The sequence below is a fragment of the Canis aureus genome, chromosome 27 (genome assembly GCF_053574225.1).
Source record: "Canis aureus isolate CA01 chromosome 27, VMU_Caureus_v.1.0, whole genome shotgun sequence".
Lineage (NCBI taxonomy): Eukaryota > Metazoa > Chordata > Mammalia > Carnivora > Canidae > Canis > Canis aureus.
Genome location: NC_135637.1, coordinates 36385014 through 36409445, shown reverse-complemented (window position 1 = coordinate 36409445; position 24432 = coordinate 36385014). Strand labels below are relative to the sequence as shown.

General features: G+C 44.7%; 1 long non-coding RNA gene across 2 annotated transcripts; it reads left to right on the top strand.

Annotated features, from left to right (window-relative positions):
• Positions 1–4253: 4253 nt before the first annotated feature.
• LOC144299283 (uncharacterized) lies at positions 4254–10121 on the top strand. 2 transcript variants are annotated; one of them, XR_013365992.1, is made up of 5 exons: positions 4254–4433; positions 6527–6583; positions 7675–7760; positions 8361–8573; positions 10069–10121. It is a non-coding gene; the product is annotated as an uncharacterized LOC144299283 (long non-coding RNA). The 2 variants fall into 2 exon arrangements; XR_013365991.1 differs by lacking the exons at positions 8361–8573; positions 10069–10121 and having other exon boundaries at positions 7675–7874.
• Positions 10122–24432: the final 14311 nt, after the last annotated feature.

Genomic DNA, 24432 nt, shown 5'->3' with positions numbered 1-24432 from the left:
CAGAGGAAACGAGGGCCCACGGAACAGAAGGCTCCTTGAGATCAAGGATGAGGTGGGTACAGTGATGCCATGCTTGCTGCCTGAGGTCACTGAAAACCCTGAGAGCAGAGTCAGATACAAAGTATGAGATAGTTGTGATCCGTCTCTGGAATTGCGCTGTTCAGTGCCACCACCACCAGCCACATGTGGCTGTTTAGGTTTAGATTAAATAAAAAGTAGAACAACTCAGTTCTGCAGTCACATTTTGAATGTTCAGTAGTCACTCGTGGCTGGTGGCTTCCGTGGTGGATGGCGCTGGTATGGAATGTTCTTGTCGTTGCAGAAAGTTCTGTTGAGGATTGCTTGCCTAGAAGAATGGAGCCAAGGGAAAAGAGAGAAAGAGAAGGAGAGAAATCCCAATTTGCAGAAAAACAAACTTGTGCAGGAAAAGAAAAATAATCATAGTGTATGGGGTTCCTCTGTGAATAGCCTTTGCTAATCATAAGCATTGAATTCTGAGTTCCACAAATAGAAAGGACTTTCTGGGGAGGAAGCTGGGCTGAGATGAGGCGTATGTCTGGTAAGAGTGGGGGTTCGTAGGGAAGAGCTGTAAAGCCTCACATTCCAAGGTGGGAAGTTAACAGATAATGCCTGTGAGATATCAGAAATATCAGGAAAAAGTTACAGAGACATTTTGTTAAATGTGTACAGACAAATCATGAAAGGTTCAACTAAAAGAGTTAAAACGATGGTCTGTGTGGAGGGAGAAAGTAGAGGAATGGTGAGAACAGGGAGCATCAATTTAGGAACAAGCCTCACAAAAACTATTTGATTCTTAATGATATGTAGGTATGATTTGATTAAAATTATAAATAGAAGAGAATGAACTGCAAAAGCAGGTGCACCTGGGTGGCTTGGTCAGGTCAGCCTCTGACTCTTGATTTCGGCTCAGGTCCTGCTCTCAGGGCTGTGAGATGGGCTCCACGCTCAGCACGGAGTCTAGTCTGCATGAGATTCTCTGCCTCTGGGTCTCCTTCTCGTGTGCTCTCATTCTCTCTCTCTCTCCCCCCCCCCTCAAATAAATAAACCTTAAAAAAGAAGAGGAAACTGCAAAGACAAAAGCTCTGTTACAGTGCCATCTTGTGCATCAGGTCTACTCTGGTCCCCAGACAGGATACTTCTGTTGTCTGACATTTAGGGACACGTTGTCTGAAACTCTGCTCCTGGCACCTAACTTCACCCTGCCTTGCTCTTGTCAATTGTGTAGGCTTATCGTCAAACTCCTGTTGGTTCATAAATTCCTGGACAAACGACTGTCTGATTTCAGAAGTGTCACAATATTTCAGTTTAATACAGAGTAAAGCATGAAGATTCCAATAAAATGTTGTAAAACGCTAATAATAAGGGACGCCTGAGTGGCTCAGTGGGTTCAGCGTCTGCCTTCGGCTTAGGTGTGCCTTGGCCTTAGTGCTCATCCAGGAGCCTGCTTCTCCCTCTGCCTCTGCCCTTCCCTTGCTCACCCTCTTTTTCTGAAATGAATAAATGAAATATTTTAAAATGGTGATTATAATTATTGCTAATAATATTGATTATTAGCTAGAATATATATCAAATAAAATAACTATTAAATATGATAATAAAAATAATAGCTAATGTTTATGGAGCACTTACTACGTGCAAGGCGTGTGATAAGAGCCCATCAATAAATCAGGGATCATTTATTCTTTTTCCACGGGAAAGGTCATACATAGGACAGAAATATAGACTGGCTCTTTCATGCCTAGGGGACAGAGTTCCAGGTTAGCATTCGAGTGTCTATGCTTATTTTTCTACTTTATATGGTTTTATCCTATGTGTCATAGAAAATGGGCCTGAATTCTTTTCCGATTTAACACCATCTTTTAAAACATAATGAAGAGTAAGTCAGTTCTAGTTTACATCTGCCAATGGAATGGTGTCCTATTACACACATATCCCTTGGTCATAAAACCTGTGAGAACATCGGAAGTGAACAAGGTTTAATTGGTTTAGATGGTTAAAAGTCCTGTTCAATTTTATTTACCACCGTCTGAATCACAGAAGGCGGAGAGGTACATATGTTTGAAATGTGGCAATGCTTCCTAACGTTTAGCTAAAAAAAGAACTATGACAACATGTTTAATTTTAAACCCATGTCAAGAAACCAGTGACCAAAAGGGGTTTTGCTTTAGTACAGAGGTTTAGAGAGAGACCAAGTCAGTGAAAATTGTCTTCAGATGGAAAATTGCTGGGTCAATTTTGTCAACTCAGTGTCATACACTCAGACTTACCTAATAGGGCATTATCTTCTCCTAGTAATTGACTGATTTAGATTGTATCTGCTTCTGCTGTTTGAAAATTGAACGCTTTTGTGCTTGTGTTCACACTCTGCCTCTAGAAGCCACCTGGCTGAATTGTAAATCAGAAGCTGGCTTACCTAGGAAAGCGGCTCGGTATTGCTAGCAGGCAGCCTTACCCAGGGAGGGAGAAGATAATCAGTAAGGTCTCCGCATCCCTTTCTGGCTTAGTAACAGAAAAAGGATGGAGCCCATTCTCTCTAATTAGGCTCTGTGGCCAGCTTATCTAGGGTCACATCAACCATTTCCCACTGTCATTTCTTTTGTTCATGATTTTAGACATTGGTTTTGCCAACTTGAGGTTTCATGGATTTTATTCCTTTCTTGCACCTGTAACTTACCTGTAGCTCACCTGGGGAGCTGTACAAGAGGGAATAGGTTTACCTCCATGAAAATGAGGCAAGTGACCTTAGGAAAGCAGCTACAGAAGGGTCACAGCCCCTCAAAGACATGCTTATTTTATCCTAGATTCTTTTGCACGAATGTGGTATTAAACAGGGTTGCAGGAAATGAGAGATGAAACCTAAACTGGAAGCCCGTATGCTGGAAGTTAAGTGCAATTCCATTACGTTTGAGTAGTTCTAAGCAAGCAGTCTGTTACCCTTTATCCTTTACTGGAATTGATGAACAGCTGCTTTTCAGGGGATCACTCAGTATATTTAGCTTCTGAAATTCGAGCGACTCAGGGTCTGATTGGCTGCCGCGGCCGTGTGGTCACCTGGAGACTGGGCATCGCGCTGGCTCTGCCTGGGGCTCTCGGGAGGGGAGAGTCTGGAGAGGCTTTGCTGCTGAGGAAATTGATGTGCTAGAGGACAGCGAAGGCTGCTTGGTGGCTTTTTCTCGTAATGTTCTTGCTGGAGACGTTCTGCAGCTTCCCTTGAAGTGTTTTCCAAAGCTTGGTATCCTAACTGGGGAAATCGCGATGGGAACATGACTAGCGAAGTCTGTGGCCCTGTCGCCCTCCCGGGCCCTACTCGCATCTGCCCTGTGCTGTGAGGTTAGTCAGGCCCTGGACTATCCCCTGGTTGCTTGACCCGGTGGACTTTCTCATTTAACAGAAAAAAATCTCAAAAATTTTTGCCTTTTTTTTTTTTTCTAAATGTATGAGTATGAAAAGGGCTCTAAGATCTGGCTTCCTATATATTTATCCCATCCTACTGGGCCTCATCTGCCTCAGAAGGGGCGGCGGTTTCGCTAGCTTAACAAAACTAGTCATGGTGGGGTATTGGTCTACACGGCAAATATCTTTAGGCAATGAAAGGGACAGCTGCTCCAGGTCATCATCCACTTTTATCAAGCACGTCCCACTCTCTGGCATCAACCTAAGAGGCCCCGGGAGACCCTTTCCCTAGCTCCCGAATTAGAAGCTTAGACCCAAGGCCCACGATCTTTGATGCGCTTCAGTCAATGGTGTAAACGTGTCTTGTTTTTCAGGTTTGAGGAAGGGCTACAGACACAAAAGAGAAAAATCCATACAAGCCAATGGTGTTTAGGAAAAGAATAACCCCATTGCCTTGAGGTTTCTATTTTTCTTTTAAAGCTACTGACAGATTGTTTGTATGTGTCTGATTTCAAGTAGGAAAGCATTTTAGAGACCTACGGCACCCTCGTAGCATCCTGGTGCTGGCCCAAAACTAACTTCTGGAAGCCGAGCTGACCTCCCTTTAACTAATACTTTGCTTAAAAGTGTTTTTCTGCAAGTATTTAGCAATTTAAATAACGTTTCTCTGGATCCAAACTCTCGCTTTCTTACCTCCACTTCCTTTCACAACTTGAACTAAATTGATCGTGTAGCTAGAAGTAGCCATACCTGGCATGTTGCTGAGGGAATCCAGAGAAAGGCATTTGGGGCCCGAGTTCTTTAGACCTGTACTCAGATCTCTCCTTTCACTTAGCCTACAAAGATCTAGGGATGTGTAGCGTGGATACGTCTTAAATTCTTTTTTTCTGATGTTCTGATTTCAGTCCGAGGGTAGATTCTAATGTATCTTTCATTTGTCTGGAACCTGAAAAGTTTGTAGGTGCCACTACTACTCAGGGAAAATGGCAGCTGACGAAGAATATGAGGAGGTGGTGGAGGTAAGATGAGAAAAACGGACTCTGACAGCCAAGTATTTTATGTAGCAACAATCAAAGCCGTACTGTAGGTGAATCAATCATTTGCAAAATAAAATACATCATCTATTATAACTTCACAAAGCATCGTTAGGAGAGCATGAGAAGGGAATATTTTACGTTCAGTTTTACTGTAATTATGTGGGATTTAGAATTGCAAAGAAATAATCAGAATAATCTGAATAATCAGAATAATCACGATTAAGCGCTGACACAGTTATAAATTAAATTGCCTTCCCTCTGGTAGTAATGCCAGTAATACTTTGTAGCCTTCAACTTAAAAAATTCCCTTGTTTTTCTTAAAATAACGGCGTTCAGTGGTCATTGGAAGTTGTCCTCGGTGTTAGACTTGAGTAATTTAACTAGATGCCAAAAAAATGGAAGGGGCTATTTTTCGGCATCTCATCCTCGCCATTTTGTTCCTATTACTGACCAGCAGTTGGTTAACTGCTAGACTCCCTGCCTGGGAGTGTTCACCCAAGGTCTCCCTGACCTCAGAAAAGATGTCACAGAGAATGGAATGGTGGCAAATCTGGGAAGATGGTCAGGGAAGAGTTCAAAACCAGGAACTAGCTTTAAAAACATCTGTTAGGGGTCTCAGACATCTAAATAAAATCATACTATCACTCTTGACTCCAGTTGAAATTTGGACAGAAAGGAAAAGAAGCAAGGATGCACTAACCAATTAGGGACATAGCTCTAAAAACTATGTGGGATTTGGCACGTAAGTTAATGCCAACCATTTGGGTATTGTTGCTTTTTTATCAGCTTATTTGTAAGCTTCATCTGCCAAGGGTGAGAGTCCCACAAAGGTAAAGTTGGATAGCTACCAAAGGACTGCTTTTCCCTGGGTGCTAAGAAAATCCAAAATCGTGAATCCTTCACTCTGATGTAACATCCCTTCTCAAGTCACTGACAATGCTTTGTATGGCCAGAGGCGGGGTTCTCTGTGGCTCACCACCAAACAGCCGCCCCCAAGCGGCCAAACGCTATTTCCCATGTGATGAAGGCTGAGCCCGTCATGGAGGAACCCGGTGTCCTGCAGGAGCCCAGGCATCTCTGGCTCTGCCTAAGGACCCAGATGGGTATTGGGGTCGAAGTTAAGAAATGGTGCGGGAGCAGGGGAAGCACAAGACGGGGGACCCTGGGCGAGTCCCTGCTGATGGACTAGAGCTGGTGGCCTCGGGGCAAAGGCCAAGTAACTTGAAAGAGTTGGCTGACCCGGGGGACAGGTGGGACCCTGGCTGCAGGAGGTCTGGTCCTTGGCTTTCCCCTCTCCCCGAGCGTCTTCTTTGGTGGCAGAGAAGGGACACGTGAAGCATAGAACGAGGTGCACTGTGTGGCCTGAGAGAGCGAGCCGAGGGGCCTGCGCGCCTGTCCCGGGGGCCTGGGTGGCGGGGCCGGGACTGCGGCCCCCCGTGTCTGCGGCCACCCGACCGCACCTGCTCCTGCGGCGGGCGGTGACGCCGGGAGTACAGAGTGGCTCTGACCATGGGTGGGGCCTGGGGCACCTTGCAGGTGGCGGCCTGGCCTGCCCGCACCTTGTGCCACACGGTCCCTGCCGCCCTCATACCCGGCCTCGGGGCTCCGTCTCCTCGCCCCGGAGGGCCACTCGTCCTCGGGACATCTGGGGGCCTTGGGGACGAGGGTGGTCTGGGTGCTGCGTTCCTCTGGCTCTCCTCTCTGTGCCGCCCTCGTCCCCGGCCCTGTGACCGCCGCCTTGTTGGTCACAGTGCATTACCCGAGGTCCTTCCTGTGCAGACAGCAGCCTCCCGCATCGTCCTGCCGCCTCGCTGCGAACAAGGCCCTGGCTCCCAGAAGAGGTTTTCCTGGCCTCCAGGGAAATTGCCGCCCATTAACGATGCACCCGGGGAGCCCCTTCCTCCCCCTGCACCCCACCCAGGCCGGCGGCCCTCACGGGACCGCCAGCCGCCCCAAGTCGTCTGGGCTCAGATAATGCCTCTCCCCGCGGGAGGCACGCGGGAGGTTCCCCCAACTGCGGGCAGTGGACAAGGCCGCCTGCTGTGTTCTCACGCCCGCTCTGCCTCTGTTTGCAGTACTAGGTGGAGGACGCCATATACGAGGAGGTGCCGGGGCAAGTAAGGGCCAGACAGGTAAGGTGCCTGAGGTGCACGCTGAGGCCGCCAGCACCTGCCACGGGCTCCCGGGGCTCTGAGCTGGCACGCGCGGGGTCGGGGGGCAGCGACCGTTCCTTGCCTGCGCCCCACAGCTGCGGGAGCCGGCGAGAAATGCTGCCCCTGACAGGCCGTGTCCCTGCTCTTGCTCTCCAGCACACCCAGGGTGCTTGGGCATCATTCCCCACCATTTGTGGGGCGCTGTTGGCGCAGTGGGTGCTAATTGCAATAATGCCAGAGGCTGCCAGCACGTGGTACCCGTCGCAATCCCAGGGCCTCGGACGGGTGACTTGCAGGGTGACCAGCAGCTTTGTCGTAGAGAGCTGTAACCTGTTGGGTACCATCTCTGCCTTTGCCCCCGATGGTGCAACGAAACGTTACTGAGGTTTTAGCACAAAGCCTTTCCCGTGAATATTCCAAGGTGGAACTTTTTTTAGGGTGAAAAAGCTCACTCATGCTTCCTTTCTGGATAGATCTGTTTCTCTTGAGCACGGCACACAGAGGATGGCTGTCACAGGGCTTGCGACTGCATGAGACCTAACATTTGCAGCTGCTGCCTGTCGGTTAGTTTCTCCCCATCCCTGTTTGCCAGCAATGGCAGCAGAAAGCAGCCCATCAGCAACGACCTCATGACACCAGGGGAAGTTGTCCCAGATGTCGGTTTCCTTGTTGGTTCAGCTTCCCTTTCCATAATTGATGCAAGGACTCTTGCTTTGGTAGAGATGATACTAGCTGTGAAGGAAGTCCTGCTATCACATGGATGGACCAGTTGCCTGCTTACCATTTTTTCTTACATACGGTACTTTTAACCTTGGACCAGACCTAAACTTTGGCCTTAGTTTCTTCTGTACACCCTGGCATAAGAAACCGTAATTTCCCACCTACTGCACGTGTACGACTGTTACAAGGATGATTACCCCCTTATGTTGCCGTCCTTATCCTGGTCCACCTAAGCATTTGTTAGCGTAAATGGCACTCTAGTTCACATTAACTGACTAAGCCAAAAGGATGGTAGTCACTTGTGATACTGATGTGATTCATTCCTTTAAAGTTCATTATTCTTTGCCTAGGACTGCAGGGGAGAGGCCTGAAGACCTGTGGAAAAAGCAAGCAGGTTTTTCATAGACTCATTTAGAGTTAATATGAAGTCAACAAGGTGAGCTTTATTTGATCTTCTTAATTGTTTGTTCCCTGATGCCAAGTTTGCTTTGGCTCTACCCAAACGATTTGAGAAGATTGTAAATGTTTAAGAAGATTGTGTTTCAGGATCCCCGGGTGGCACAGCGGTTTAGCGCCTGCCTTTGGCCCAGGGCGCAATCCTGGAGACCCAGGATCAAATCCCATGTCGGGCTCCCAGTGCATGGAGCCTGCTTCTCCCTCTGCCTGTGTCTCTGCCTCTCTCTCTCTCACTGTGTGCCTATCATAAATAAATAAAAATAAAAAAAAAGATTGTGTTTCTGAGTTTTATCCAACCTGAAAGTGTTTGGGTTCCTTCCTACCAATGGAATTTTAAGGCACTGTAGCAAATGAAGAGGGAGTGACCTCTTGATTCCACACCCTCCTGAGCAATCAGCATTCAGATTTCTGTAACGTGATGTATACAGTACATGGCTTGCCGCCTTGGTCTGTTTCAGACATGTTGAAGCACCCCTAGGGTGCAAGTCTGACTTGAGGTCAGGATAATGCGTATGCAACTAGATCATGCCATCACCATTTTTATTTCCATAACCATTGGAACTGCATGTCTCATTTTCAGACAATAACAGAAATCTTTGAAACTACTACCACAAGGACGACCACATTGGACTATGAACCATCAGGACCTTCCAAACCGGCATTGGTGTTGCACAGCCAGTACCAGCCAATCCAGCGGAGAGGAAGAAGGTTATCTGGAAGAAATTGGATTCTTTGAAGTTCATGACCTGTGTACATTGTACACAGCCAGAAGATGCAGGACCTCTTTGGCCCGGTGAGTTTCTAACATCTTGTGCCAATCTGGTTTTATTATAGAGAAATTACTGATCTCCAGTGACTCTGTTTTGGGCGCCAGCTAGATTGTTCTTCAACCTTGTAGGAGACAAAAACTTATCTGCAGAAACATAAGCTCTTGTGACTCTTGAATCTTCCCTTCATGTAATTCATTTGCACCATTGCAGTTTCAGAGAAACCTCCTTACTGAAATCATTCCCACAAAATAAACAGGAGGCCTATTATGAGGCATTTATTGATATTTATTCACAGTTTTCTGGCTAATCTAGAATCCTGAAGTCCTAAATACAGATTCAATTGAAATCCATTCACAGAAGCTAAAGAACACCTCTTTACACTGTGTCTGAGCAGGATGCCCCTTAAGTAGACTAGTTAAAAATATATAAAAAGGTCTTTAAGAGTCATATAGGGAAGAAGAACCTGTAGTTTAGAAAACCAGGGTCAGGTGCATAATCACCGCTGCTGAAAGTCCCCGGTCCTTAACTTTCCATGTACAGTTACGGTGCGGCCAGAGAAATGGACACACACTCCTCCGTTCCCTCAAATGAAGGCTTTGTCAAATTTCCCTCCAAACTTAGACCTCTCCATTCAGGGAGGTCTGAGGTAACGTTTTCCAGAAATTACAGTGAAGACACGGACACTCCCAAGCAACATTTGGGCCCTCCCAAGCAACATCACACTAGAAAAAATCCTTTTGCCCCCAAAGGGCCCTGTCTTTGCTGGTTACTAGGCATCTGCAGCCCCTACTGGCAGAGGGAGAGGCCCCCGACAGCAGTACAACAGGCCCAAAGCTCTCTGCCACTTGCAACCTCAGCCACTGACCATCAAAAACTTGCCATGGGCAGTATAGAGAGGTCTGACACACATGCACAAAGATGAACCTAAATCCACATGCCTTTTGGTCAATCAGAGGTTCTGCTCCTACAGATTAGACTGACAGCTCTTAGTGTTTTATTTATTAGAACTCATTGTATATGTAGCAGAAATAATAAAATTGCATTCCTTTTCAAAATACTCCATAATTCAGACTTGCCATTAATTCAGCTGGTGTCTCAGCTATCCAAGCCATCGAGATTCAGCTGCAACGTCAGAATTGAGTATTTTTGCATTGTGTTATCAATCAAATCTTTTCAATTTCTATATATATATTTTCTAAAACTGTTGAGGTTCAGGCTTTTTATGTGTGCATTCAGACAATAAAAACTTTGAATCATATTAGGGCATTTTCGAGACCATAGCTTGTAATAAAATTTCTACTGTCTTAAGTATCCAATCATGTTAGGAATAACAAATAACAAATCTATTATAATTTTTGCTGTGAATCGAGTAGGGGACAAAAAGAAAGCTGTTATAACTGATAATTGTTGGAACTTGCTGGATTTTTTTTTTTTTTATCACAAGGGGATGAATGCATTGCCTGAAATTTCTGCTACCGTCTTGTCAGGTTTTAGGCTAATCTCTGCTATTCTTTTCAGAATAAATATAGGGAGAACTGTGAGAAAGCAAAAGGACAGCCATATGCCATCACGATGGATACACCAGAACTTCCCCAAATGAAGAAACTTCAAGATCGAGGCGGGACAAGATGGTGGAAGAGTAGGGCCAAGTCACCTGTCCCCACCAAATTACCTAGATAACTTTCAAATCATCCTGAAAACCGATGAATTTGACTTGAGATTTAAAGAGGGAACAGCTGGAATGCTATAGTGAGAAGAGTTCATTCTTCAGGTAGAAAGATGGGGGGAAAAAAGAAAGAAATAAGAGGAATCCAAGGGAGAGGAGCCCCACCAGAAGTCGGGCTAAGGCCCCAGCGAGAGCCCCCAGGGCGGGAAAGCCCTGTCCTGGAGAAGCAGGAGCTGCACCAATCTTCTCGGAAAGAAAGGAGGTCGCAGGATCCCAGAGCAGTCGGGATGCCCTCAGGCTCCCTGGGACACTAACAGAGGACCTGCACCCCAGGAGAGCACCCCACACCCCGTGGTCGAGCTCCCTAAAGGGCTGCAGCACGCGCCCGGCTGGACCCAGAGCAGCTCGGAGGCGGCTGGGGAAGAGGCTCCGCGTGGAGGGGGCTGTGCGACCCCGGGAGCAGCTCAGAGGCAGCTCCGGCAGAGGCTCCACACGAAGGGAGCTGTGTGGCCGGGAGTGCAATTCCAAGAGCGCAGGCCCGGGAGCACAGGGCACCAGGGACACAGCCCAAGATCTGGCGCTCACCCCCGAATAGGCAGAAGCCAGGAGGGCACAGGACAGCAAGGATACTCCTGCCACCCGGCGGCCCCGAGCTGTGCAGATCGGTGAATCCCGCCCCTGGAGCATCAAGGCCCCTGCAGACTGAGAGCTCTGTAGTTACTGTGGAAGCTGACTCCAGGGCTGGAGAGCTGGCCACCACCAGTATTGTTCCTCCTGGGGCCTCCCAGGATAAACAACCCCCACTGAGCCTTACAGTGGCCTCACAGGATAAAAAGGTTAAACAACTTTCACTGAGCCATGCACCAAGCATGGGGGCAACTCCCCCAAGTGCTGACACCTGAGAATGAGCACAGCAGGCCCCTCGCCAGAAGACCTGCTAGACGGACAGGGGAAAAACAAATTATTGACCAAGCAGCACTGGAAATTTCCAGGGGAAGTTGAGGGATTTACAGTATACAGAATCAGAGGTTACTCCCTCTTGTTTTTTGTTTTCTTGTTTTCTGTTTTGCTTCCCCCCTTTTTTTTTCTCTTTTTTCCTTCTTTTTTTTTCTTTTTTTCTTTTTCTATTCTTCTTTCTCTTCGCTCTTTTTCTCCTTTTCCCAATACAAATTGTTTTTGGCTGCTCTGCACTGAGCAAAATGACTAGAAGGAAAAACTTACATCCAAAGAAGGAATCACATCAAAATCCTAGAGAAGAACACAGGCAACACCCTTTTTGAACTCGGCCATAGTAACTTCTTGCAAGATACATCCACGAAGGCAAAAGAAACAAAAGCAAAAATGAACTATTGGGACTTCATCAAGATAAGAAGCTTTTGCACAGCAAAGGATACAGTCAACAAAACTCAAAGACAACCTACAGAATGGGAGAAGATATTTGCAAATGACATATCAGATAAAGGGCTAGTTTCCAAGATCTATAAAGAACTTATTAAACTCAACACCAAAGAAACAACCAATCCAATCATGAAATGGGCAAAAGACATGAACAGAAATCTCACAGAGGAAGACATAGACATGGCCAACATGCATATGAGAAAATGCTCTGCATCACTTGCCATCAGGGAAATACAAATCAAAACCACAATGAGATACCACCTCACACCGGTGAGAATGGGGCAAATTAACAAGGCAGGAAACAACAAATGTTGGAGGGGATGCGGAGAAAAGGGAACCCTCTTACACTGTTGGTGGGAATGTGAACTGGTGCAGCCACTCTGGAAAACTGTGTGGAGGTTCCTCAAACAGTTAAAAATATACCTGCCCTACGACCCAGCAATTGCACTGCTGGGGATTTACCCCAAAGATACAAATGCAATGAAACGCCGGGACACCTGCACCCCGATGTTTCTAGCAGCAATGGCCACGATAGCCAAACTGTGGAAGGAGCCTCGGTGTCCAACGAAAGATGAATGGATAAAGAAGATGTGGTTTATGTATACAATGGAATATTACTCAGCTATTAGAAATGACAAATACCCACCATTTGCTTCAACGTGGATGGAACTGGAGGGTATTATGCTGAGTGAAGTAAGTCAGTCGGAGAAGGACAAACATTATATGTTCTCATTCATTTGGGGAATATAAATAATAGTGAAAGGGAAAATAAGGGAAGGGAGAAGAAATGTGTGGGAAATATCAGAAAGGGAGACAGAACGTAAAGACTGGTAACTCTGGGAAATGAACTAGGGGTGGTTGAAGGGGAGGAGGGCGGGGGGTGGGAGTGAATGGGTGACGGGCACTGGGGGTTATTCTGTATGTTAGTAAATTGAACACCAATAAAAAAATAAATTAAAAAAAAAAAGAAGGAATCAGAAACAGCCCTCTCAAAAAAAAAAAAAAAAAAAAAAAAACAGCCCTCTCTCCCACAGAGTTACAAAATTTGGATTACAATTCAATGTCAGAGAGCCAATTCAGAAGCACAATTATAAAGCTACTGGGTGGCTCTCGAAAAAAGTTTAAAGGACTAAAGAGACTTAATCTAGATGTAATCAGGCTGAAATTAAAAATCTATTACATGAGATGCAACCCCTACTAGAGGTCCTAACGACGAGGGTTAATGAGGTGGAAGAACAAGTGAGTGACATAGAAGAAAAGTTGGTGGCAGAGAGAGAAACTGAGGAAAAAGAAAAACAAAAGATCATGAGGATAGATTAAGGGAAATAAATGACAGTCTGAGGAAGGCAAATTTATGTTTAATTGTGGTTCCCGAGGGCGCTGAAAGGGACAGAGGTCCAGAATATGTATTTCAACAAATCATAGCTGAAAACTTCCTAATCTGAGAACGGTAACAGGCATTCAGATCCAGGAAATAGAGAGATCCGCCCCTAAAATCAATAAAAACCGCTCAACACCTGCACATTTAATAGAGAAGCTTGCAAATTCCAAAGATAAAGAGAGGATCCTTAAAGCAGCAAGAGACAAGAAATCTCTAAATTTATGGGGAGAAATATTGGATTAACAGCAGACCTCTCCACAGAGACCTGGCAGGCCAGAAAGGGCTGGCAGGATATATTCAGGGTCCTAAAAGAGAAGAACCTGCAGCCAAGAATACTTTATCCAGCAAGGCTCCCAATAAGAATAGGAGAGAGAAAGAGCTTCCAAGATAAGCAGAAACTGAAAGAATATGTGACCTCCAAACCGGTTCTGCAAGCATATTAAAGGGGACCCTGTAAAAGAAAAAGGAAGTCCAAGGAAACAATCCACAAAAACTGGGACTGAATACATGTCATGATGACACTAAACTCCTATCTTTCAATAGTAACTCTGAATGTGAATGGGCTTAATGACCCCATCAAAAGGCGCAGGGTTTCAGACTGGATGAAAAAGCAGGACCCATCTGCTTGCTGTCTACAAGAGACTCATTTTAGACATAAGGACACCTACAGCCTGAAAATAAAAGGTTGGAGAACCATTTACCATTCAAATGGTCCTCAAAAGAAAGCAGGGGTAGCCATCCTTAGATAAACCAAAATATATCCTGAAGACTGTAGTGAGAGATGAAGAGGACACTACATCATACTTAACGGATCTATCCAACAAGAGGACTTAACAATCCTCAATATATATGCCCCGAATGTGGGAGCTGCCAAATATATCAATCAATTAAAACCAAAGTTAAGACAAACTTAGATAATCATACACTTATACTTGGTGAGTTCAATGTAACGCTTTCTACATTCGATAGGTCTTCTAAGCACAACATCTCCAAAGAAACAAAAGCTTGAAATGATACACTGGACCAGATGCATTTCACCGATATCTACAGAACTTTACATCCAAACGCAACTGAATACACATTCTTCTCAAGTGCACATGGAACTTTCTCCAGAATAGACCACATACTGGGTCACAAATCAGGTCTTAACTGATACCAGAAGATTAGGATCATCCCCTGCATATTTTCAGACCATAATGCTTTACAAGAAGAAGAAGGTTGGAAGGATTTCAAACACATGGAGGTTAAGGACCATCCTGCTAAAAGATGAAAGGGTCCACCAGGAAATTAAGGAAGAATTTAAAAGATTCATGGAAACTAATGAGAATGAAGATACAACCATTCAGAATCTTTCGGATACACCAAAAGCAGTCCTCAGGGGGAGATACATCGCAATACAAGCATCCATCCAAAAACTGGAAGGAACTCCAATAAAAAAGCTAACCTTGCACCTAAAGGAGCTAGAGAAAGAACAGCAAATAGATCCTACACCCAGCAGAAGAAGAGAGTTAATAAAGAATCCAGCAGAAGTCCATGAAATCAAGACCAGAAGACCTGTGGAACAGATCAACAAAACCAGGAGTTGGTTCTTTGAAAAATTAATAAGATAGATAAACCATTAGCCAGCCTTATTAAAAAGAAGAGAGAGAAGACTCAAATTAATAAAATCATGAATGAGAACGGAGAGATCACTACCAACACCAAGGAAATACAGACGATTTTAAAAACATGAGCAGCTATACGCCAATAAATTCGGCAATCTTAGAAGAAATGGACGCGTTTTTGGAAAGCCACAAATTACGAAAACTGGAACTGGAAGAAATAGAAAACCTGAACAAGGTGATAACCAGGGAGGAAATTGAAGCAGTCATCAAAAACCTCCCAAGACACAAAAGTCCAGGACCAGATGGCTTCCCTGGGGAATTCTATCAAACGTTAAAGAAGAAACCATACCTATTCTAACTAAACCTGTTTAGAAAGATAGAAAGAGATGGAGTACTTCCAAACTCGTTCTACGAGGCCAGCATCACCTTAATTCCAAAACCAGACAAAGACCCCACCAAAAAGGAGAATTATAGACCAACATCCCTGATGAACCTGGATGTAAAACTCTCAACAAGATACTAGCCAGTAGGATACGACAATACATTAAGAAGATTATTTACAATGAGCAAGTGAGATTTATCCCTGGATGCAAGGCTGGTTCAACACTCATAACACAATCAATGTGATTCATCATATCAGCAAGAGAAAAAACAAGAACCATATGATCCTCTCAGATGCAGAGAAAGCATTTGACAAAATACAGCATCCATTCCTGATCAAAACTCTTCAAAGTGTCGGGATGGAGGGAACTATCCTCAACATCTTAAAAGCCATTTACGAAAAGCCCACAGCAGATACCATCCTCAGTGGGGAAATACTGGGAGCCATTCCCCTCAGATCAGAAACAAGACAGGGATGTTTCCAGTCTCACTACTGCTATTCGACATAGTCCTAGAAGTCCGAGCCTCAGCAATCAGACAACAAAAAGACAGGAAAGGCATTCAAATTGGCAAAGAAAGGTCAAACTCTCCCTCTTCGCCAATGACATGATACTCTACATAGAAAACCCAAAAGTCTCCACCCCAAGATTGCTAGAACTACAGCAATTTGGCAGTGTGGCAGGATACACAATCAATGCCCAGAAATCAATGGCATTTCTATACACCAACAATGAGACTGAAGAAAGAGAAATTAAGGAGTCAATCCCATTTATAATTGCACCCAAAAGCATAAGATACCTAGGAATAAACCTAACCAAAGAGGTAAAGGATCTATACTCTAAAAACTATAGAACACTTCTGAAAGAAATTGAGGAAGACACAAAGAGATGGAAAAATATTCCATGCTCACGGATTGGCAGAATTAATATTGTGAAAATGTCAATGTTACCCAGGGCAATTAACACGTTTAATGCAATCCCTATCAAAATACCATGGACTTTCTCCAGAGAGTTGGAACAAATTATTTTCAGATTTGTGTGGCATCACAAAAGTCCCTGAATATCCAGGGGAATTTTAAGAGAGAAAGCCAGGCCTGGGGGCATCACAATGCCAGATTCCAGGTTGTACTACAAAGCTGTGGTCATCAAGACAGTGTGGTCTTGGCAGAAAAGCAGACACATAGATCAATGGAACAGAATAGAGAATCCAGAAGTGGACCCTCAACTTTATGGTCAATGAATATTGGACAAAGGAGGAAAGAGTATCCACTGGAAAAAAGACGGTCTCTTCAATAAATGGTGCTGGGAAAATTGGACATCCACATGCAGAAGAACGAAACTAGACCACTGTCTTGCAAAATACACAGACACAAACTCAAAATGGATGAAAGATCTAAATCTGAGACAAGATTCCTTCAAAATCCTAGAGGAGAACACAGGCAACACCCTTTTTGAACTTGGTCACAGTAACTTCTTGCAAGATTCATCCATGAAGGCAAGAGAAACAAAAGCAAAAATGAACTACTGGGACTTCATGAAGATAAGCTTTTGCACAACAAAACCAACAGTCAACAAAACTAAAAGACAACCTACAGAATGGGAGAAGATATTTGCAAATGACATATCAGATAAAGGGCTAGTATCCAAGATCTACAAAGAACTTCTTAAACTCAAGAGCAAAGAAACAAACAATCCAATCATGAAATGGGCAGGAGACAGGAACAGAAATCTCACAGAGGAAGACATAGACATGGCCAACAAGCACATGAGAAAATGCTCCACATCACTTGCCATCAGGGAAACACAAATCAAAACCACGATGCGATACCACCTCACACCAGTGAGAATGGGGGAAATTAACAAGGCAGGAAACTACAAATCTTAGAGAGGATGTCGAGAAAGGGGAACCCTCCTGCACTATTGGTGGGAATGTGAACTGGTGCAGCCACTCTGGAAAACTGTGTGGAGGTTCCTCAAAGAGTGAAAATTAGATCTGCCCTACGACCCAGCAATTGCACTGCTGGGGATTGACCCCTAAGATACAGGTGCAATGAAACGCCAGGACACCCACACCCTGATGTTTCTAGCAGCAATGTCCACAATAGCCAAACTGTGGAAGGAGCCTCGGTGTGCATCGAAAGATGAATGGATAAAGAAGATATGGTCTGTGTATACAATGGAATATAACTCAGCCATTAATTAGCCATTACCCACCATTTGCTTCAATATGGATGGAACTGGATGATATTATGCTGAGTGAAATGAGTCAATCGGAGAAGGACAAACATATGGTCTCATTTGGGGAATATAAAAAATGGTGGACAGGAATAAAGGGGAATGGAGAAAAAATGAGTGGGAAATATCAGAAAGGGAGACAGAACAGGAGAGGCTGCTAAGTCTAGGAAATAAACTAGGAGTGGTAGAAAGGGAGGCGGGTGGGGGCTGGGGGTGACTGATTGACAGGCACTGAAGGGGGCACTTGATGGGATGAGCACTGGGTGTTATTCTATATGTTGGCAAATAGAACACCGATAACATACAAATTTATATGAAAAAAGAAAGTACAAGATCAACTCAGTGAGGTGGGTGGCATTGCTAAAATTAAGGGGAGGGAGAGGTGGAAAACATGCTCACCACTGGGAATTGAGGGCTTTAACAGGTGTAGAGGAAACGAGGAGTCAGATTAGTCTGAGACAGTCGAGAAATCTAGAGGAAGCTTTGGCTATAGATTATGTGGCTCTAAATGAGAACCCCCCAGAGATTTCCAAAAGCTTGGCTAAGTAGGTTAGCTTAAGAGATGATAGGAGATGGGAAGTTTGAATTCACTGTGGTCCTCCACAGAGGAGTGCAGGGAGGCTGGAATTCCACCAGGAAAGCAGATATACAGCGAATGCAGGTGCTCCACAGATCTTTGGGGATCATAGTTTTCTACTATGATAGTTTTCTACTATGATAGTTTTCTACTTTCTAAGAGTGCAGAAACTTCACTTTGCAGCACAGACGTTGAGTCATTGGGTTAATGCTGTTTGGTTGTAAGATATCCTTTAATCTCACATTGGCACGCCCGTCACGAATGCTGTGCTTGATTTCTGCGGGTTAAGTATCGAATGGATGGCGATGTTGCTAAAACTGTGTGTCACGTGGACGAAAAAGCAAAGGACATTGAACATGCGAAGAAAGTGTCGCAGCAAGTCACTAAGGTGAGGTCACGGTGTGGATGTTTGGGATGCATGTGGGTTTCCTCTATCTGACCTAAGAAAACCCGACAGGCCTGATCCTGCTCGCCAGTCTTCCCTGAATCTCTGGGCATCATGAGCTCGGTGCCCACACCTGTCAGGGAGACTGCACGGATGACTGAAGTGGGTTGTCAAACCTCTGCCCTGCAACTCGGCTCCAGGCAGTTGCCGTGCCGAATGCAATCCCAGGGTTGCCAGAGGCTCCTACTTCTTTTTAGAGAAGTCAGGGAGCTTAATTTTTACAAGAAATCCTTAAATTTCAAATGTAAACAACTAATCAAAAACATGGAAAAAATACCACATAGGTCAAGAGGAACATGCCCCCTCTCCAGAATCGGCCAATGACTTTCAAAGGTTGCAGCCCTTAAAAGGAATCTATGGAGAATCATGATCATGACTTAGTTTAAGAGATCAGACTTTTCAAGTAAAAGCTTACAATGCAGGGGAAGTATCGTGGGATGTTGACATGGTCACCACTCGCACAGTCAGTGCTGGTGACAACTGGTGACAGCCCCTCCATGAGAGCGCTTTGACTGTGAAAGACTCAACAGCACTCTGTTCTCTGAACCCTCATAGCTCGTGGGTGGCCTCAACCACGGGTCCTCTTCCCTGTCTGTCTAGGTTTTATACAAGCAGAACTGGGAAGACACCAACGATGAGTACCTGCGTCCCCCTGATGCCCCTGAGCTTGTCCAGGCAGTTAAGAACACAGCCATGTGTGGGAAGGTGAGGGCTTCTGCTCTGTCACGAACTCTGTCCTCCTCCACCTAATTCAGAGGAATCCCTGGTGCTTGTGCGGACCTGGCGCGTGGTGGCCCAGCCTTTCTGTGAGTGTCCTTGAGCCGTGTGGGCTGCAGGGGTTGTGGCTGGCAAGGGGGAACTGAGGGGAAAGCTCTTGAGTGGGAGGGAGGGCCCTGGTGGGAAGCTGAACGTGGGGAGAAGGGAGATGTGCCGGAGACCTGGCTCTTAGAGACCGGGGCTACACTTCGAGTTATTTCTGACTATCGCTCTTACGAAATGTTTATTTCGTGACAAGGAACTATGCGAGGTGCCTCCTGCCTCCTTCCGCTTGCATTCATAGTTGTGGGAAGCAGATAAGGCCCCAGAGAGGAGACGAAACAAAATCCGACACATCTACCCTCCTGAAAACATGATTTGTCAGGAGAAGCAGGACACGCTATTAATGAAGATGACTTGGACTGAGTGGAATGGGAGAGGCTATCTGGAGATTCTATTTGCCTTTGCTCTTACCCTGCCCTCGGTTCTTCTTGCTATTGATGGATGAATTCAAAATTGTGTATTTCGTATAAGTGGGAGCTCCTATCTCATAACTTCTCACTCTTTTCTGATTTAGAAACTGTACACTGAGGACTGGGAAGCTGACAAAAGCTTGTTTTACGCGTACAACGATAGCCCAGAGCTGAGACGGGTGGCCCAGGCCCAGAAAGCCCTCAGTGATGTAAGTCAAGTGCAGTCAACATTGTTTGGGAGTGTGGAATCGGGACACTTCCAGTTATGTCTTCTGGCCAAATGTTCTTTGCAATTCCTCTTTCAAAAAGACTAAATGTCATAAGAGCAGATGAATACATCTAGAATCATTGTAATTTATGATGTGTACTTAGATGTATAATTTATATTAGATATAATTAAACCCAATCTTGTTTTTTATTAGTTGAAGAACCTGAGTCTAAGACCTAGGTCATTAGTGGGCAAAACCCAGATTAGAAACCTGATCTTGTGATCCCAAGACCGGTGTTCTTTCCACTATAGCCTGTGCCCTCTGTTCCCTTGGCTGGAGTTGAAGTTCTTCAGTGACAGTAGAGTGGCACTTAAAAAAAAAAACCTGTTGGGATCGTAGCCATTTCCCGAAATATATTAAGTGAAAAATGTTATTGAAGGAGTTTGATTTGCTTCCTAATTTTAAAGTGTGAATTGTGATGTGTCCCCCTTTGTCTACATGAACTGACACACTTGTCCAAACATGGCTTGTGTAGTTACCCCACAAAAGCTCTTGCCGTAAGGTATACACAGAGGATATTTCAAAGACATGGAGGATATTTCAAAGTTAGTAAAAAGAAAAATCACCTGTCTCCACTGACCAGAATTGTAGTGTCTTTTATCTTGAAAACAGTTTTAGAGGGACTTAAAAGGCCTAAGAGACTCCTTAGGTTGAAAGCTATATCCGCAGCAGAGAACTCCACTTGATTCTAGCACTTCCCCTTGTTTTGAGGAGCTTTATTTCTTGACCTCTGGATTTGCTAGAGGCTATATTGAAAATCCAAAGGCTACTGTTCTAGTCTTCAGGAGAGCACTCTTGTATAAAACAACAAGTTGTTTTTGATTCAGTTGTCAATCAGACCCCTAGAACTTCTTACATTCACTATGGACTTAACAAGTCAGTTGGCGTCTTGAAAATTACTGGGATTTATTTCCAGTGGGTCTTAGGATCCTATCTTGCCTTGTACTGGAATTATGCAGACTCATTTGATGGTGTCTCCGACTTTTGAGGTCTTGATCTTTTATTGCCTCTCACTCGATGTCATTTGCAAATTTAGGGCATATATTTTTATCTGTTTTCATATAATTCGTTAAAATATAGCATAGATTATGCTCCAATCTTTCCATAGAGTAAGATAGGAACTAGAGAAGCCATAACAAAAACTTAAGGCTCTCTAGTACATGGTACCAATTTTAATGTGTAGGGACTTCTTGCTTCTCTTTTAAGTTCATTTTCTGGTTCTGTATCTTATGAATATATAATATTGTATAACCTTCTGTATCTTATGAATATGTATTACTGTGTGACCTTTATCAAGTGATCAGTAGTTACTTGTTGAAAGTCTATGCATGGATAGCTGGCAGAATAGAAAAGAAGTTTTCATCCTTTCCCTTGAGATTTTATAATCAGGCTGGTAAGATGAAATTGTTATACATGAAACAATAAGAAAACAGTTTTCAAAAATCTTAGGGAGCAAATTCTACAGTCTAATACTTGCTGAAAAGACACATGCAAGTAATTAGAGAAGGCCTTGTGGAAGTGGTAATCCCAAGGGAAAGGGCAATTATGACCAGAAAAGGCATTCCAAGTAGAGAGTACACTTGAAACGAGGGACAGAGGTGGAATGAGTCTGGTGAGGAGAAAGAAATTGAATGCTGTGGACACCTCATTAGGAGGGTGCTTTTAAGGAAGTGGTGGCAGGACCTTGAAAATCAGACCAAATAGCTTTGACATGATATGGTAGTCCTTAAGAGATACTCTGTGATTTTTTGGGGGGCAAACAGTATGGTAAAAGTAGGATGTGGAAAAACTTTGATGGACAATATAGTGGATTGGGACTAGGAATAATTGTGATACATTGAAGAAGACTGTTTTAATAATATCATGGAATGAAAGGGAGGACAACGGAGAGGAAGAAAGGAATCTGAGGGCAATAGGTATTTTAAAAGTGTTAAGGACATTGGATATTGGAGATGAGAGAGTGAAAGGAGCCATCAAGGAGCTTACAACAGAGACTGGTAGTCTGGGTGTATAAGGGTACAACTGTACTAGTGAACGGAGGAATGGAGTTGAGATGCCTCATCCATAAGATGCCTTGATCTGGATCTTCCATTAGAAACTTTGTCCTATTGCACAGGCATGAGAACAGGACAGAAGATTAATATTGGAGAGTCATCGGAATAAAAGTGATAGCTGAGGACATGAAAATATATGAAGGGGGGGCGGAGTAGTGTATGGCCAAGGGCAGAGTTTTGGAGGATACCCCTACTTAGGACATCTGGAAAGCAGCCGGCAGAGGAATGAGAGAACAAATGGTCAGAGAAGTTGAAGGAGAACCAGGAAATGCCGTGTCACGTGAGCTCAGGAAGAGTGTCCAAGAAGATACTTAATTTCCCGTCTCCCTTTACCTATAAGATGGACAGATGAAGGGAAACCTCCATGCCACTTTGGTGCTAGGGACTTCAAACAGGTACAGTTGACCACATGTCTTGAGATACCTCAACAGAATACATAATGGAGACTGCATAGTGAAGTAAAATCTTCCCATCCTTCCTCAGAAAAACGTGGCACTTAAGATACGGGTTGTAACTTTATTGCAGACTAACTGCACCAAGCATCAGGTTCCCAGCCTGCCTATTAATACTGTTGTCCACACCATGAGCTCCTACAGTTCTTGGGCACAGAGGCTCCCCCCGCCCCCGCCGCGGGCTGTTGTTCACAGAACATTCCGCTGCCTAGGCACGGAGATCTCAACTGAGGGCTTGGGTTTGGAGGCTTTCTGTCCCACTCACCTGTGCCTTGTTCCAGTTTCTCTGAAACCCACTTACTAGGTTTCTCTTGTTATCTGAGCCGAAACAAATATTTGGCAAATACCAAGAGAGACTTTAAGTGGATCCAGAGTACAGAATTCTAACAAGACAGAATTCTGAACAAAGTTCCTGAGACATGAGGACTTCTAGATCCGGTTTCTCTGGAGCTTCCTGACAGGATGCCCTACTTAGTAAGCATTCATTCTGATAGGACTTTGCTCACTCTGAGGACTCGGCCAGCCATGGAAAATACCAATCGCCCTATGCCTAAAATAAAGCCTTCGCTCCTTAAAGACTGAGTAGAGGAACTAATATAACTGCATCTTAAAACTGGTCTTTTGTATCTCCATTGACCCTTGGATATTCGTAAAAGCTTTTGTTTTAGGCAGTAGGTAGACGTTGTTAGGATGGGACGTAGTTAGACTTGGTTAAAGCATGAAGATGACTGGGACCTTGGAACTATCCAGCTTCTTTTTTTAAAAGGTTTTTATTTATTCATGAGAAACAGAGAGGCAGAGACCCAGGCAGAGGGAGAAGCAGGCTCCCCACAGGAGGCCTGATGCGGGACTCGATCCCGGGTCCCCAGGGTCACACCCTGAGCCAGACACATGCTCAACCACTGAGCCCCCCAGGTGCCCCAGGAACTATCCAGCCTCTGTATGTTGTAAATAAGAATACTGCCACCTGGAAGGAGAAGTAATTTGTGTAAGTCTCACAAGTGAGTAGTAGCAGAGTTGGCACAGTAAGTCTCCTAATGAGATTTCCCTCCATGGCATCAGTATATAAAACATAGATTCAGAAATCCATCATTGAACCTTTGCTCTGGTCAGGGTCTGCCCAAGCCACGAGGGCTCCCAAATGAGAGGTTACGTTTGCTGTCATCCAGATCTGACAGTCCAAGGAGGGGCAGATAGGTAAACAACCAGTCATGGCATCATCCGACAGTTCCTTCCAAGGAGCTAACGGTCACATTGAGTGAGACCCCAGGAGAAGGTCTTCAGGTCAGGGAGGGCTCAGGAGGGGATCTTGTGCTGACCCAGGGCCATGGAGAATGAGCAGCAGCCTGTAGGCAGATGGGGAGAGCCTGGAGCTGGGGCATGTTGAAGAAAGGGAACAGCAGGTACAAGGTCCACAGGCGTAAGAGGGCTTCATGTATCTGGGGATTGACAAATCGTCCTGCTTTTTTGGAGGCAGGGTTCAAGGTTGATGGAAGGAAAGCCCTGAGTAGTCAGTAGTGAAGGAAAAAGAGGGCAAGGGTGAAGGGGCTGCATGCTTAATGGACATGATACTTTAACAACAGAGAGGCCTTTAGTAAGTTAAAGGAAAGGAGCTAATGAAGAGCGAGCGGTTGAAGCTGTCAAAAAAGAAGGGGTGACTGTGGACATGGCACAGGGGGCTGCTGGTGGGAATAGCAGTACGAAGGGAGAGCCAGATATTCTTAGGTTGAAAAAGTGACCCTTTCCTTTATGACTTCTGGCCCTCAGCTGCACCTGCAGGTTTACAAGTACATTGGAGTCCAGGTTCCTCTTCATGGGGACAAGACCTGTGTAGAGTTCCTGCTGACAAAGAAATCTCTCCATCTTTCTTTTTTTGAGAAATACTGTTTTGATTAAATTCCATTATGCTTGCCTCAATTTTCATATCAACAATATGTTTTCAAAGTGAGTACAGGTTAAAGGGGCCCTTGTTAAAGTATTATTTGCCTGGAGAACCCAACCAGTACATTTTATGAAACTGATTCGTTTCTTCCCAGAGTTTCTTCACTGTAAAAGTGCTCTTTTTTTTTCCTCTGAAGTTCTCTGCCCCTGGTCTTTGAGAGCTCTTTAGAGGCTGGTTTTCAGCCTCTTGTAAGTGCTCCAAATCTCTGTTGAGTTGCTAATTGTTTTGATGATGGCACTACCATCTCTCA